The 13,204-nt window shown below is 43.0% G+C and overlaps 1 long non-coding RNA gene across 1 annotated transcript; it reads left to right on the forward strand.

Annotated features, from left to right (window-relative positions):
* The first annotated feature begins 2,517 nt into the window (after positions 1–2,517).
* LOC109300986 lies at positions 2,518–10,360 on the forward strand. The gene is made up of 3 exons (XR_002098386.1): positions 2,518–2,528; positions 8,745–8,747; positions 10,184–10,360. It is a non-coding gene; the product is annotated as an uncharacterized LOC109300986 (long non-coding RNA).
* The last annotated feature ends 2,844 nt before the right edge of the window (positions 10,361–13,204 follow it).

The raw sequence follows: 13,204 nt of genomic DNA on the forward strand, positions 1-13,204 counted from the left end.
AGGTTAGAGATCAGAAGGCAATATTTTACAGTTAGGGTGACGAAAATCTGGAACCAACTTCCAAGTGAAGAGGTCCTTGCCCCTACCTTGGGCAAATTCAAGAGGGGGCTGGATGATCACCTGTCTGGGGTCTAGTGAACCCAGCATTCATTCCTGCCTGTGGCAGGGGTCAGGCTAGATTTTCTGTTCAGGTCCCTCCTGACCCTATCTTCTATGAAACTATGAAACACAAACAACCTAATTAGTTAAAGTTGTTTCTTACAGTGGCTCTTGGAATTATTCTAATTGCAGCATAGCTTTACTTGCACAATGAAGACATCACAACATGTGCACAGTATGTAGGACAGCCTGCCAGGAGGAGGGAAAAAGCAATAACAGATTGTACTGCTGCTGGTGACCAGCTGAGGGAGCTCTTTCTGGTCAGAAGCACTACTTAAAGAAGTAAATTGTTGCCCTGTGGGGTCAGGCCAACTCTCAGGATCTCAATATTGCATTGTTAGACAGGAGGGTGTGACACAATTGCACATATACAAACACACAAATCAATTAGGTCCGCGCGCGCACACACACACACACACACACACACACACACACACACACACAACCAGCTCAGGCACATACATACTTATCACAAATTCAAGCACATACAGTATACACCCCAAAAGTTAGACATAGATCACTAATTCATATATCATGCACACAGTGACATACGCACACACTCACCAGTTCACACACCTACCTACACATACACACAGGTAAGTTCCTAACTTGGATGGTACAGTGTGTATGTGTGTGCTTGGGGTACCTGGGATACTTGGGGGAAGGTTCAGGTGAGAGAGAGAGAGAGTTAAAGTTTAGGGAGTGAAAGTTGCCAGAACTGGGATTAGAACTGGTGGACTACAGAGAAGCTGGATGAGGAACTGAGGCTTGGGTTTGACTTAAGGTAGACCAGGGCTGGAAACTGAGGCAGACAGCTGAGATATTGGTGGGGGAGGGGCAGATAAGTGATGTCAAGGAGGAGACAGCCAGGAAAGAAACTGAGGCAGAAACCTGGTTGTTCAGGGGAAAAGGAAAAGGCAGCGGGGATAAGACCCTGGCAAAGAAACAGGGGGTTTGGAGGCAGAGAGGAGCTCAGGACAGGTGTTGGAGGTAGCAGTGAGCCAGAAGCAGGAGAGGAAGAAATGATACAGAAGTCAGAGGGGCGAGGAGCAGAGACTGGAGCAGGGCTGAACCATAGTAAAGCAAAACCCAACTTAGGGATCCAAATAATAGTTTTATTACAAAGACAACACACTACACAGCCCCATGAATTATTGGTTCGTGCGCGTGCGCGCACACACGCATGCATGCGTGCAATCACAATGGCAGCAGGAGAAAGAGACTCAGTGAAAGGGCTGGAGTCCAGGTAGGAAAGAGGAACAGAGTCCAAGTCCTTGGTTGAGGAGAGGGTGGTGGTGGTGGGGTGGGGGGAGTGATAGCTACCTCTCCAGGCTGGAAAGGGAGCCTTGTCCAGTAGGTGTTGTCCAGAGAGGGGTCACCAGCAGGACCTCTGGATGGATAGATGGTGTGGCATGGTGCTGGTCCAGATGGAGAGGACACCCCACTGGGTCTGTTTTCACTGCCCCTTTTTATAGGGGCAGACCTTGTGTGACTCTAGTGACAGGAGGCATACCCAGGCAAGGGTCAGCCCCTGGCGTACTGCACATGTGTTCTCCATGCGGTGATGTGCAGTTTCGGGTGTCTGTAATGGTGGGGTACAATGGTAGAGTTGCTGGTTCTGCAGGGTCTTTTGTCTTTCAAATGCTGGATTCTTGTCTCTGTTCTTGGGTGAGGTCCATGGTTCCTGGATGAATCAAGACAAGGTGATGGCCTAGTCATTACAGGCCATTCAGTAGAGGCCTGCTACCATTATTTTTCAATCATTCCCAATCACTCTCATTCATCCAGGAACCAATTTACATGGGAGGGGTACATGAATCATACAGTTGCAATACAGGGGATGCCCAGGCAGAGGACACAAGATGGAGGCTTGACATACAAAATGGAAACTTGACACGACTTGCACTAACTTACATATATAGGCCTAAAATAGTAATCACACAATATAAAAGCAGTATAAACATAATAATGATCACTTATAAAACAGTCAGTATCGATATCAAAATAGGGAACTTATTTGCAAAGAGGGGAGAGAAAAATAAAACTTGCTACCTAAAATAAAGAGTTAAAGCTTATCCTACATCTTAGCTTACTAATATGTATCTACAGGGAATAGAGAGGGAGAGAAAAAGTCAGAAATGGGGAAGGGGAAGGAATGCATTTTAAAATAAATAAATAAAAAAAGAAAAACAGGGGTTTTTGCTACAAGATGACTCTACTAAGGAGTAATCCTTCAGGACTCCCAGAGTCTCCCCAGGAAACAAGTTTTAGGGGGGAGAGATTGCCTCCCCCTCATGGGTGACTGGTGCCTCCTGAGTCTGGGGTGGGCACCAGATCACCAATGGGGGGGGCGTCCCCCAGCCACCGAGGTGGCGGTGGTGTCTGTGATCAATCACCAAGCTAGTGGCGAAACCGGAAACGCACTTCCACCGGCGCTTCTGGTTTCACGGCTGGTGCTTCCAGGGGGTGCATGGCTGATCTCAGGGGGTGTGTGTGCACCTTCTACTTGTTGCCAATGCGCACACAGGCAGGGACACCCTGCCCAGCTGGAACACAGCCTGGGTCTCCTGGAAAGAAGCAAGCATGGGGGGAATCCCACCCCCTCTCACCTCTCCCCACACATGAAAGGAGCCAGAGACACCTGCCTGGCTACAGTGCAGTCCAGTCTCCCGCAGCTGAGATCCCAGGCTTAGCTCCAGCATGGCAGGGGTGCCCCAGTCCACTTGCTCTGTGCTTGCATGAGGACAGGAGGTGCATGGGGTTCTCCTCCTGGGTGTTGCTGGATAGGGGGAAGGAGCCTAGGGTTTAAATCTCTGCTAGGACAGGGGTTTCCTTCTTGTTCTTTTTCTGAGAAGTTTACACTGAAGAAGGAGCAATGCTGGAGGACACACAGATTGCTATCACTTAGTGAATTCCTTGCTACGCATGCAAATTAAAGCTGGGCAGCAACCAGCTATAAAGTTAATACACATTTTTTGAGATCTAACTTTATAGCCAGTTGGAGCTTTTAATAGTGGGATAGCTACTTTGCACATATAGCTGGTCTCAGTTAATTGTGCAATTAACCGGTTAATTGCACAATAACTGTAACAGGTAGAGGGGGCCTTAACTATGTGAAATTCAGGGTAAAGGAAGAGGTTGATTTGCCAAACAGCGGAACATGTAGCATATTTTCTGTGTAAAATATGTCGAGAGGATTTAAGCACTTTATCACAAAGGGACTTGCTCTAATTACATTTTGCCCAACTGACTTCTCATTAAGCCATGCACAAAGGCTCCTCGGGAGATTACTTCTATGGAAATCTTCTGACACTGTTAGTTATGTAGCAGTTGTATAATGAAGTTAGTTTGAATGAAGTGCTTTTGTTGGAAATCTTTCTCCTAAAGTACACAGATTAAAGCAAGTAAATCTATCAAAATGTTTGACTACATTTGACCTCCCATCCCTACAGCTCATGTATCATGCCCAGGTCAGATGCTCAGAAGATTCAGACATACTCTTCCCTTCTGCTTTCTTTAGGGTTTTCCAAGCAGCTAAGACATAGACAAGAGTTCTCCACGTACACTGCTACCTGTAGTACCAGTGCCAGCGCCTATTAAAGCCACATACAAAGTATTGAAGAGAATTTTAAATTAGAGTAATTAAAAACTGTTCTAATTGCAGTTGGATTAAATTGCCTTAATTATATTGGACCATGTTGTAACAGTCAGTAGTAGTTTGGTGAAAGTTTTTTTTGGTTGAAATTTATTCTTCAGTGATGAATCCAATGTAGAGTCTCACTGAGTTTGGCTTTCTTGATTTGTCCCAGTGAAAAGCAAATTTTTGTATGTAAAAATGGCTGTAAAGCCAGTCGGCCATTTTAGAGGAAGTGCAAACTGGATTGGACCAATGGAGAGAAGTGCCAGCAGGAAGAGAAATAAAGATTAGTCAATCCAAAATGGAATATCTGCACTGTGATTCCTCTGAGGTACCTGATGTTGGAAATATGATGACAAACATGTTTCATAAGTTGACAAGTTCAAGTATCTGGGGTCAATTGTTCAGTGGAATTCAGAGAGAGGTGCAGAGTTGAACCATCGAATAACAGCAGTTAAGACAAACTGGAAATTGGTGACAGGAATATTATTCAATAGAAGAGTGTCAGTGAAGCTGAAGGGAAAAGTCTACAAGACGTGTGCATCTAGTGCTATGGTATGGAGTAGAGACATGACTGCTGAAGAAAACACAAGAAAGGCTACTGAATGTAACAGAGATAAGAATGCTGTGATGGATGTGTGGAGTGACAAAGATGGATAAAATGAGGAATACTTGCATCAGAGGATGGGTGAAGGTAGTGGAGGCATCTAAGACACTACAAGAGAGAAGACTGGCATGGTATGGATATGTTCAAAGGAGTCCAGAAGAACATGTAGGAAAAGAAGTTACCAGAATGACACTACCAGGGAGAAGGGAAAAGAGAAGACCAAAGATGAGACAGAAGGACATAGTGGAGAGGTACATGAGAGAGAGAAGGTGTTGAAAGAAGAAAATACAAATGAGTGAAGACAGTGGAGAGCCAGAATCCACAACAGTGACCCCATTAGATGGGACAAGTGAGGGAAGAAGTAGTAAAAATGGCTGTAAAAAAAAATGATACTTATCTATGTTGTATATTTAAAAATAACATTTTCCAAATACCTTAACTACACTGATTACAGGTTAGGTTTTGAGACTATATCAATTATTATTTCACAGTACCATTTCCCTATAATTTAATCACTCCTCAAAAAGATTCCTGTAACACTAGACCTCCTTCTAGCAATGTGGTATTCATTTCATTTTCAAAACTTTAATTTTAAAAGTTTTGATTTTATAGCATTATCACAATTAGAATGGCAATGTTTCTGTTCTTGTTCAATTTCTGTAAATTCCTTTTAGTGAATTCTTCTTATTTCTGCCTTTGCCAAAGAGAAAGCCCTTGGTAACATTCTGGACAGGAGGGAGTTAGATGGCTGTGTAAGGGCCATGTCATGCATTACATCAGCATGTATGAAATGCACTTAAAATGCAAGCAACCACACATCTGAGGGGTAAAACACTTGCTAAGTGCATTTATATCATACTAGTTATGACTCTTTGCATGAGGTAGCTCCAGATTATATAAAGTTATATGTTCAGCTATTGTCATGAATGGCTCATGCCCCCAGTGGCTGGGGGGACATGGCTGCACTGGAGGCAGCAGGAGTGCAGCAGTGAGAGCCTGGTGGTGGTAAGCAGAGGAGCTCCCACAGACGCTGCTAGCACTATCGGCAGTGGGGAGCGCCAACTAGGGGGTGGATACCACCTGTGACTGCCTGCAGGGGGTACACTACTATGCTTAGGGGGTGCACGTGCACCTGTGTGCACCCCTGTGTGTTGCCCCTGGCTATTGTCAGACTGCTACATGGGCATACCATGAACAATTTGTGGTCTTCCTTGCACCAGCAGGATCCAGCAGCAGACTGGCAGCCGTTCCCAGGCTTGGCTTCCTGTGCCTCCCTCTGCCTGCCACAAAGGGCAGAGAGCCCTGGCTCTCCTTGGTGTGCCAGAGGCAGACGCTCCCTAGATGAGCAGTGGCCAGGATGCAGGATCTGGGCATAGGGTTTGCAAAGGAAGATGATAAAATTGGAAGCCAGCAGCGAGTAGCACTGGGGCACAGGTGGCAAGTGATACCATCACCACAGGGCTGGCACATCTTACTGGCTGAAATGTTCCTATGGAGCATTTTTACTCAGAAGCAAGGTGGGTCTATGCAGGTGGGGAATATGGAGTGAGCTGTGAAATGAGTGTCCTGCCTGCACCTGTCCCTGTCCCATCACCCTGGGAACCTGCCCAGTCCCTTGCTGGATCCTGTTGCCTCCAGCCTGCATTCCCAGGACGTGTTCCTGTGTCCAACCTTGGTTAACTCTTCCCCACGCCCCTGTCCTCAACAGCCTCTTTACCTAGTGGCCCTGGCCCCAACCCTTCTTCTAGAACTCATCAGCTGATATTTAACAGAGTGCAATGCAGACTTAAGGAGATGCACCGCTGACCAATGAAACAATGAAGGCAGCCCTGGAAGCCCCACACTGAGAAGTTTCTAGGAGCCAGCAGGGCAGCAGATGTGGGTCTCGAGGTGGCAGCATGGGGCAGGATCTGTGCTTGTGAGGCATGCACCAGCTGCTGTCTAGGCTCAGGCACTGGTGTTGGCATGGATGGAGATGGGGATGGGCACCTGTGGCATTTCCAAGACATCAAAGCCTAAGTGAACACTGCCTCTTTCCTGAATTTGCTGAAGTGGGAGTTTGGCTGTTGCTGTTACAGAGCAAAGCTTGTGTGAAAAAGGCATCTGTTAAAGCTCTGGTGAACAAAAGAAATAAATCCCCAAACAAAACACTTGCAGCTAGTGGAGGAGCACAAGTTGTGCGTATTATGAGATAGTAAGTATTACCATGCAACTGCTTAGAGCATGTTCTAACTTTAATACCACACAGGTTTAACACATATTGGGCACACCTCCATGCGATGCTCCGTCACCATAGCAATGTGTTACAGCAGTGTAGCATCTGCAGGCAAAACCTACAATGCTGCAGCTATGTCATCATAGCAATTGCTCCCTCAGTATAGCGTGCCACTATGGCAATGTAGCAGCTAAAAATAACTGTGCACTATGCACAAGGTGCAGTATGGGCTGCTACTGTGTCATCATTTCCAAAAGAAGTACTAAATGATGGTGCAGTAACAACAGCACCCTAGGAGCACCTGTAGATGTGCCCACTTAGTGTGCTGTGTGACAAGGCATTTACAAACCACCCAATGTGAGTAAGTACTATTCAAAAGGCAACATCAAATTATTGCCCTTCAGGAAATAAAACTTGATTTGCCACCACCCCTCATCAAGTAAAGCACAAACAGGGCACATCTATATGTGCAATTAGTGCACATTTCACATCACAGTTTATTGCATCCGGACGAGATGTTTCCACATGTGCCCGGGACCACAGCACATTGAGCTGGGGCAGAGCAGCCTGAGCCAGCTGTGAAGGGGTTGGCTGGGGCATGAGGGTGCTTCATTGAGGGGTTAGCCAGCAGGCAGGACCTTCATGCCCCAGGCAACTCCATCAGTATCAATGCATGCATTTCAGCAGAGTAAATAACTCCACCATAGACTCATATTTGTCTGACAGTACTATCATATGGTGAAGTTAATTAGTTTACTTCTGTCCTAATAGCTTTGGACATGTCAATGCTGACATTTTACTGTGGAGCTAATTAGGCAACTCCACAGTAAATGTCTCATGTAGACATGCCCACAGAATATTGGAAGGATTGGAAAACGTTGATTCCTTTTGGATTCAGACAGCACAGAAAAGGGAGATGGTGAATGGATTTAAAGGGAAAAGCTTTTGTTTCATTTTATTAAGATACTCTTGTTGATAGTAAAAGCATAATCTGGATGTATCCTGGGTGCTCCACAAAAAAAAAAAAGGTAAAAGATGTTGGATTGGGTCATTAGCTTCACTGTCTTTTCAGCTGTCTGATCCCACAGCTGCCTAGCTAGTAAGTTAGTCCCAGCAACAAAGGTGAGCAGCCTAAATACTATTTCATTTTATACTGGCTGCCTATAGGAAAATGCTTTACAGTTAATGCTGAAAATGTATGTTAGGCCCAGGTCTAGCACTGCGTAAAACCAGCCACATGCACATCTCCCCTTACCTACCTAAGTTTTAAAACTAAATATCTATGTTGAGGGAAAGTGTTACATCCTTTGTTCTGTGTATCTTGCCATTAACTACAGTATTTCTACTTTCCCCTTAGCATGAGTAATTGCCAGTAATATACTGCTGCATTGTGGTTTCTTCTACTCCCCAAACTCATGGAAGGAGAGAATACAGACTCTGTAATTTGAAAGAGAGAGACATATAGCACCATTTTCTTGATAAAATTAAATGAAAGTCTGAGTCATAAGGAGGGTAAGTAAAGGTCAAATACATCCCCCTCATAAGCTCCACTTTATTTATTTCTCTTTCACATCCCTTCCAGTGCTCTTGCAAGGTTAACTGGTTCTAGAAACTTACGCAAGTCAGACTGTAAGTAGACTGGAAACTGCTATTGCTAATTGATTATTTTCCCAGCTCTACCTGTAGAAATGGCCATGGAGAACAGGTGTGACTCTCTTTCCCCTCCCTTAGTGGGCACTAATTTCTCATAAGGGCACTCAGGGCTCATGGCAGAGGTGATATCTTTTATTAGACCAACAAGATTTTTGCCAAAAAAAAAAAAAAAAAATTAATTGCAAGCTTTCGGGCACAAACACTCTTAATCAGGCATCAGAGAAAAGTTAGTAAAAGTTCTGCTGGGTAGAAATGAAAGTTAATTTTTCTGAGGATTTCACAGAGGAGTCAATAGTTGTAAAACTCCTCTGGGCAGGCAGGTCTTAGCTGGTCAGGAGTCTCTCAGCTCTTGTGAGGCTCTGTGATGATGGGAATGTTCCATGTATTGACTCTTCTGTGAAATCCTAGGAAATATGAACTTTCATTTCTACCCAGCAGAACTTTTACAATCTTTTCTCCGATGCCTGATGAAGGGTGTTTGTGCCCTAAAGCTTGCAATTAAAGATTCTTTTTTTTCAAAAATCTTGTTGGTCTAATAAAAGATATCACCTCTACCACAAGCCCTGATTGCCTTTTCTTCTAGATCAATATGGCTGCAACTTAGATACCTCATAAAGGTACTAATTTTACTCATTCTTCTGTCCTTCTGACTCAGTTAACAAGTTTCTATCCAATAGTGCATGTGTCAGCCGAGAGAAACAAGTTGCCATTAGATTTCCTGTTTGAAGCAATTGGCCAAATTCCCATTGGTCAGCAGGGATCATGTTAAATATATGAAAATTGATGTTTCATTTTAATCACAGAAAAATGTGGATTTGGGGTTACTTTTTTAACTGAAAATTGGGGATTTTTTTAATCAGAGAAAACCAGGATCAGAGTTGATCAGGCCTCTAGGGCAGTGGTCTCCAAAGTGGGGTGCGTGCAAGACGATCCATTGGGGTGCGGGAAGAAAATAGTATAACATCTATTTATATTTATATTTATATAAATACACATATATTGGGGGTGCATGCTCAAAAATTTTTTAGTGATAGGGGTGCGCAATCAAAAAAGTTTGGAGACCACTGCTCTAGGGGGATCTAGTACAGAAAAAGATGACTTACTCCTTGTTTTATTCTCTTTTGCCTAGAAATTGCTTTTACAACTGTTAAGTAGTATTTTTTCATTGCCTTATTTAATTGCTCTCTTACTCAGATCTGCTGAGTGAGGGAATGGAAGAAGCAGAGAGGTGGGTTAGGAAAGAAGCCAAGTGCAGGTTACCCATGATATGAAAAGGAATTGTAGCAGGAAGCCCCTTTTCCTGCCTGCCCCTCCTCCCCCAACGACCCCTCCCAGGGTAACAAGGAGCTTTCCCTTCCATCAATAATTCCCCTCTTTGGATATGTCTCTTCTCTTCTATCTTTTCTTCCTTCCTCCTTTTTCCTTTTCCCTCTCTGACTACAAGGTATAGAATTATTTAGGTATTTTTCTTTCTGGTATAAGGAATCATGTATTATGAAATTACATAGGTGCTCTACATTTGTAGGTGTGCATTTATATCCCCCTGGCTCCTGAATGAACGAGTGGATCAGTAATTGAATGCGTAACACAGTAGCTAGCTACAGTAACAAGTTAACGAGTGGTATTTGACACCTACAAAACCACAGATTAACGAGAGGAAGAAATCAATAGGGGCCAATGTAGCAGCTGAGAACTCCCTGAACCTTCATTGTTAAAGGGACAGAAGCCCAGTTTTGAATTAATCAGAGACTAAAACCAACTTTCAGAGCTGACTATCACCAGATCGACTGCTCCCAAAGCCCTATTCATGACAACAATAAATTAATCAAAATTCATCAACTGACTCCTTAAACTGCATGTACCCACAGATGTGACCCCTGGGGCTGATAGCTGCTATTCAGTAGCCACTAAGGGGGATGTCCCACAAGGGTCAATGACCCCTGGATTGGTCAAGCCAGAAAACTGGGGATTCACCAAAGTCTGCCAAAGACAGATAAAAGGCAGTGAAGAGTAACCCTCAATGGCGCCCTCTTGAGCTTCAACTTGCCCAGCACCCAACCTGTCCAGCTACAAAGACCAGCCAGCAACCCCCTTCTGGAAGTCAACTTCTTCCAGCTTCATGTTGGAAGAAGCCTCGACTTGCTATCAATGGCTGACTCCAACACTCATGGGATAGGTATACTTTACTCTGGTTCTTCACAGATATTCATAGCTAGCTACTGTGTGTGTGTGCACATGCACGTGCATGCATGAGTGTGTGCTTGAGGGGATTGGCTCCAAGGTTTATGATTTGATTTCATCACAACATTTCAATCCATCTGATAAACTAGAATTTTAAGGATCCTGAGTTGGTCATTCGTAGCCAACAGAATCAAAAATCACAAGGTTGAAAGGGACCTCTAGATTCATCTGGTCCAATCTCCTGAATGAATACTGCAATGCTATTCCTAAACCATCCTGGACCTTCTTATCCATCCCTCCCACCCCCCACCATGAAAACCTCCAGTGAAGGAGATAACACAACTTCCTTGGGCAGTCTCTTCCATTGTCTTACTGTTGTAACAGTGAGACTGTTTCTCCTGTGATCTAATTTAAAGCTATTACTTCATGTCCTACCTTCTCTTACCAAAGGAGAACAATTCTTCTCCATCATTTTTGTGCCAGCCCTTCAAATATTTGACAGCTGCTCCCATGTTCCCCATTGACTGACTTTTCTTCAAGCTAAACCTCAGGAAAGACTAGCTTTCAACTACCTGAAGGGTGGTTCCAAAGAGGATGGAGCTAGACTGTGTTCAGTGGTGGCAGATGGCAGAACAAGGAGCAACGGTCACAAGTTGCATCTAGGGAAGCTCAGGTTAAATGTTAGGAAGAATTTTCTCACTAAGAAGGTAGTAAATCACTAGAACAAGTTACCTAGAGAGGTGCTAGAAGCTGCACCTTAGAGGTTTTCAAGACCTGTCTAGACAAAGCTTTGGTTGGGATGATCTAGTTGGGGATGGTCCTGCTTTGAGCAGGCATTGGACTGGATGATCTCCTGAGGTCCCTTCCAACCCTCATTTTCTATGATTCTATCCTCTGCCTAGGATCCCTGCTGAAAAATATTCATTTGTCGTGCACTGAAATGAGGTCAGTGAGATTTGGAGTTAATCCCAAAATATGGAAAATAGTTTATTGGGGATTTAATCCAATTGAAACATGAAAATGATTTATCTCTGCATCTTAAATGCAATGCCTTTAGATACTGTGCATAAATAACGTAAGTATTAAAGATGGTCCCAGTTTCTCTGATGGAATGTTTTTACACTAGAGAGTTCATTCAGTCTGTCACAGAGACAGTTTTATTTGGAGGGAGTTGCCTTGGATCCAAGGCAGGGGTCTGACAGAGTCTTTCCTGGTTTTCTTTCTATTCTTTGACAGCTTGTCTAGTAAGTCATGGAGGAGGCTGGATTTCTTGGTAGTCCCCTTCTGGGAGTCATTGCTTGTAAGCTTAGATGTTCCTGTCTCAGATTAGCTTCCAGCTTTCCTTTAGCCCAACAGGCAGAATAACAGAAAGCTGGAAGCTTGAAAGCTCTAGGGGTGGGTTTGCAAGCTGTCAGTCTCACAGCTTCTTGGCACTTTGTCTCCATGGGCTTCCAGCTATCTTTGCTGTGGGGAAGCCCTGAGGAAGCCTGCCCTAAGCCATGACTTCATTACTGTTCACAGGGAATGTCAAACATTTTTTTCTACTTTTTTGTGCTGAATTGCAACAAACCACATTTCAAAATATCAGAATCCTCCATGAGAAATAATCACTCTTCATATAGCTGTAATAAGTGATTTTAACTAATATAGTACTTGCTGACTATATAATTACAACATATGGTAAAGTACTGTATCGTTTACTCATTTCAGGTCTTGATGACACAAGTTGTCTAATTGACTTGTGCATGTGGGACTACTTGCATGAGTGAGGCTTGCAGAATACATAACATAGATACTACTAAAAATTGTTCCTTTTTATTTTTTGCTAGGAAAGATAAATATTCTTTATATGATTGTAAGAGTTGCTGTATCATAAGATGATTCTAATTGTTCTGGAGCTGTTAAAATTATCATCTTTTTAAAATGACGAAGTAGGCTTTATTGAAACCCATTCTAAATTACTTCCCCAGATCAAATGCTCTTGCAGTCCCAAGCAAGACTCACATTACGCGAATCTTGCTGAAAAGCCCAATTAGTGTTTTTCACCTTTACCACAGGACATGATTAGGGACATGATCAAAAACATCTATCTGTTTGAACTGGCCAGGTTTGTGGGCAATCACTTTTATCTTGCAGATCTCCTCTTTGTATTAATTACAAAGGTTTTTGTTTGTTTGTTAAAATTTATTTTGTTTTGTATAGGCAGAAAGGAAACAAATTATAAAAGCACATTTTTTAAATTTTGTAAAATAACTGTGAAAGTTACTTGTTTCTTCATTTATACATAAGTTTTATTTTGTGATGATTTACTGTCTAGATAGTGGGCCAAATTATGTTGGATCATATAACATTTCCTTGAAGAGATTTTTAGTTATTCATGAGCTTAATTGAAAGTAGAATTTGTGCCTGTATCCACAGACTATATATAGTGGTTGCACAAGACAAATATGCTTGTTTGTTTGTTTTTAATATGATAAACTGGGTAAAAGGAATATGCCTCCTTAAATACTTAAACGTATACAGAATATATTACTCAGGAAATGAGTATTATAAACTTTAGTGAGATTCTTCATGTGCTTAAAACTATACAAATATATAAGCTGATGGGTACATCTAGACTATTATTGACATCCTCACTATGCCATGCATGCCTGGAAAGTTATATTAATCATATATGTGAACTACCAGAATTTTTGCAAAAGCTTTGTTAAGACTGAAGACTTAGCCTGCTAATGGACAATAAGCGCGTACA

This window comes from Gavialis gangeticus, unplaced genomic scaffold, assembly GCF_001723915.1.
Source record: "Gavialis gangeticus isolate Ggan-Ray unplaced genomic scaffold, GavGan_comp1, whole genome shotgun sequence".
Lineage (NCBI taxonomy): Eukaryota > Metazoa > Chordata > Crocodylia > Gavialidae > Gavialis > Gavialis gangeticus.